This window comes from Thunnus thynnus, chromosome 4 (assembly GCF_963924715.1).
Source record: "Thunnus thynnus chromosome 4, fThuThy2.1, whole genome shotgun sequence".
Lineage (NCBI taxonomy): Eukaryota > Metazoa > Chordata > Actinopteri > Scombriformes > Scombridae > Thunnus > Thunnus thynnus.
The window spans coordinates 31,026,078-31,030,206 of NC_089520.1; the positions used below are offsets into that span (position 1 = coordinate 31,026,078).

Below are 4,129 nucleotides of genomic sequence, written 5' to 3' on the forward strand. Positions count from 1 at the left end.
CAAAAAAACCTTTCTGAAATTGTCATAAAATATTTTAAGACTCAACTTTTATTAAGTTATTCAACCTTAGTTTAACAATATAAGACATTTTCTAACAAACACACACAAATGAATGTTAAGTTTACAATATGTTTTTCCATTATATTCTTCTGCCTATAAATGGGAGCAGCCTCTATCTAGCTCTGGAAAGTCCTTCCTGGTGGACTAGGAGTTAGGATTCAGCATTTCTCTCCCTGCCTGGATGTCTTTTTTCCACTGAAATAAAAAATAATGCAATCAATAAATCAATGTAACATTACAATGATAAAAAAATAAATGATTTGTTACTGTCGGAACATGTTTTCTTTTGTTAGGGGAGAATGTCAGGAAAAGAGAACAGGCTTACAGCAGGGAAACACTTCTTCTGGCAGTGCAGAGAGTAAAATCAGGGAAAAGTGTGAGGAAAGTCTTAAAGATCTATGGGATACCTAAATTCACCCTGGCAGACCACAAGGCAGGAAACATGACTGTGGTCCTCATCCGAATAGGTCAATCACCCTGGAAGAGGAAGATGCTACACTGTGTGGATGGCAGACCATGGATTTCTTCTTACAAGGAGATCATAAAATATGAATATGGTGAAGGACCTCAGCGACAACTGGTGGGCTTACTTCAAAGGTTGCCACCCTGATCTTACCAGCCACACACCACAATCCCTAGATCAGCCCGGAGTCCATGGAGCAACATCAGAGGCTTTGATGAGACCTTCTTCAAACTCCTGGAAAATATCGTTAATATAGACAGTCTCCATGACAAGCCTCACCTTGTATGGAACTGTGATGAAACAGGGTTTGGTGATGAGCCCAAGTCCAAGGAGAAGGTTCTTTGCCAGAAGGGAAAGAGGCTTGTTTATCCCCAGCGGGCGACCATTAGGGTATACATAAATGTGCACTGCCGCATCAGTGCAGCAGGGACCAGCATTCTGCCCTTCGTCATCTTTCCCCACTGCCTTACCAATGTGGCATATGATCTAGATGGTCCAACTGTCAGCCTGTATGGCTATTCATGACCACAGAGCTCTTTCTAAAATGGCTGGACCATTTTGTGAAACATGCCCCTTATGAAAGACCTCTCTTGTTAATCATCGACCAGCATGAAACCCACTGTCACCACCAGGTTATTGATGTCTGCAGAGCCAACCAAATTGAAATTTTGCTGCTTCCCCCTCACAGGACCCACATCCTCCAACCCCTGGACATCAGCATTTTTAACCCACTAAAGGCTATATTTACCCAGTTGGCCACTCGCATGGAACTAGTGAGAGGAGACATGATGGTCGGCAAGAAACAGTTCTCCAGTCCTGAAACATGCCCATGAAAAGGCCATCACTGCAGACAGCTGTCTCACTCGGAGCCGAAGGGAAAAAGTGGCAGTAAGGAAACTACCATAATGTTTAACACTGCTAACTGTGACCACTATAAAATAGCTGAGCTAAAGTCTGTTCATTTGTTCAGAAATGTTGTCTCAGCATCTTGTTTCATCCATTTCACTTAAAGCTTAATATAGAGTATAACATTGTTGTGGTTGCATTTCATTTTTACATCCCGCCAGGCTGTGTGACTTTGTAATAGCAGATGTTACGAGGATGAAGGGAAGATGGGGGGAGGACGGTTCTCTTAATTTGATAATGTTAAACTTGTCGGCTTCCTGACTCATTTTTTTTAAAAAAGACAAGAGAGAGAGAGCGCGAGCAAGCTGAGAGCACCAGCGAGAGAGAGAGACAGCAGTGGTGGTCGAGCAGGCTAGAGTGAATGAAGAGAGTTAGCAGTGCCGCATTTGGTGTGAATGCAGCCTTACATGTAACCTAGCTGTATGAACAGTAATAAAACAAAGTTTACTTCGTTTCACCATTCTCATATTACAATTATTAATCTTACATAGCCACAAATAGATACATTGCCTAGAAACAGCAGTGTTTAAAAAAGAAAAATAAGTAGCGTCTTTCTTTCACTCGCTTCCAAAACAAATGCACCACTAGCCAAGATTTTTACAACATGAGGTGGTGGTGGTCATGGGAAATGCAGTCCTTATTCTGGTAAAACACTGCTGCTTTTGTCCACAGGGTGCGCTAAAATCAGAAAATGAAAGTTCCTTGTAGTAACTTTAATTATGTCTCTCCCTCTCCATCCCACTTTCTTCCTCTCTGTTAAGTGGGGGCTATAGAACAGGTGAACCCTGGTGCAGACACAGACAAGGAGACAGGAATAAGGTAAAGAGATATTTATTTCATGAACACAGGGAAGATGGGCTGCAGGCTAGGGGAAGCTTGAGCTGGTAGCTAAGAGCCAGGAACTGAGGCTGGGGTGGTTATTGGCCGAGGAAGCAGGGAACAGAGCAGTCAAGACTACAAAGGAAACTGAGAACAGAATGAATACTTGAGAAACAGGCAACAAGAACTAAATGTTGAATAGCGAAACGGTAATAAGTTGGCTTGAAGTGTAGCAAACTGACAGGTAGCACAGTCTACAATCTGGCAGAGTAGAAGTAGCAAGGCTGAGTCTTTGGAGAGGTCTTGATTATTGAGATGAGGTGCAGCTGGTGTGGCTCTGCTCTGACTCCGACACACCTGCAGACAATCATACAAACTCACAGGAAGAGAGAGGGAGAAAGCCACTTGGGGAGTGGCAGCAGGTTAGGGAGGCACTGAATTAGATGTAAAGGGTGTGGCAGACTATGTCCCAGGAGCAGTTGTAACACTCTGTCACAGGCTCTCGCTTTGTAACGCTGTGTTGAAATTCAGATGTTATGGGTGTCGTTTTCCCTACACTTTGTTTGCACATTCTGTGTGGTTGTGTGTGTGTGTAATAAACTGGCAGCTGAAAGTATTTTGACTATACCCACATTAAGGTAGATGCATCTGAAAACCATATGCTAAGGTAAATTATGTCCCTTACATATTTCAGAATTATAAATCTTATACTAATGCATTATTGATGTGTCTCCCAGATTTTTCAAACCAAAAGAAGCAAGACAAGGAGCTTCTGTTCAACATGGACAGATTGCCTTGAGGTACATTTTGGAATAACAATGCTGGTAGATTTGGCTGTCAATAAAGAGGTTAATATATCATTAAATAATACAAAAATTAATCCATCAAGATGCCGAAGATCCCTCAGACTTCTGCCAGTGACCCTGTCATCCCTCGACTACAGAAATCAGAAGACATGTGTGAGCCAAACTTTGAAGAAAACAAGAAGTCTTTCACTGACTGACACCAGTTTTCTAACCATACTGTTACTTAAAATATCTAAATACGCAGCTGCTGTCTCAGTCCTCACGCATGAATCTCAACAGTTATTAACATGTGATTACATTTTCATTCACTTCACATTACCTTCACTAAATGCATAGCCATAAACTCATATCAAAGGAAGTTCAGCATCAGGGTTGCTAACGAGCAAGTCAGGATAGAGTAGGAGAGAGATAGAGTAGTTCTCCTGACTAATAGAGGAGCAGGACTGATTGCTCTAATCTGTGCAAATCAACCAATGCGCCTGTTTGTCAGCTAGACAGGTTGTGTGGAGGACTGAGAAGGAAATAATGTGTTCAGACATATTTAGGGAACATTTTTGGAATACTCATACTCAGCATACAGATTGACAGCAGACATGTGGATCTTAGGAGGAGCACTGAGTTTAACATTTTTAAAACCAGATTTTTCTGATGTCAATAAAATGCAGATTTGTAGTTTTAGGAAGCACTAAAATAACAAAGTGGACCCTTTCTTAAGTTTTTGGCAATATTTATGGAGGTAATTAAACACATTTTCAGTTTATTTTTGGTAATAATACTGAGCCCTGGCACTAAGTGTCTGGCAAAGACTCGGCCCAGACTGTTAACAGCGCTGCGGCTGCACCTCTCAGCTGAGACTATGCCAACTCGGCCTGCCCAGACTACGTGATGTCGGGCCGAGTGTTTTTGTTCCAGTACGCGAGATTTGGGTTGTGTGTTGGCTGATACAATTTTGTCAGCAAAGCTGTTACGAAAAGTTTGCGATTTGCCTTTTTTAAAACTTGCCATGTTTGTGGATTTGTGGGGAACGTAAGGAGAAGCCACAGCGATCACACTCTTTGGATCCTTGACAATGCTT

At 42.0% G+C, this 4,129-nt stretch overlaps 1 long non-coding RNA gene across 1 annotated transcript; it reads left to right on the forward strand.

Annotated features, from left to right (window-relative positions):
* Nucleotides 1-2,094: 2,094 nt before the first annotated feature.
* LOC137182293 (uncharacterized) lies at nt 2,095-3,654 on the forward strand. Its single transcript, XR_010928300.1, has 3 exons — nt 2,095-2,248; nt 2,986-3,048; nt 3,138-3,654. It is a non-coding gene; the product is annotated as an uncharacterized lncRNA (long non-coding RNA).
* The last annotated feature ends 475 nt before the right edge of the window (nt 3,655-4,129 follow it).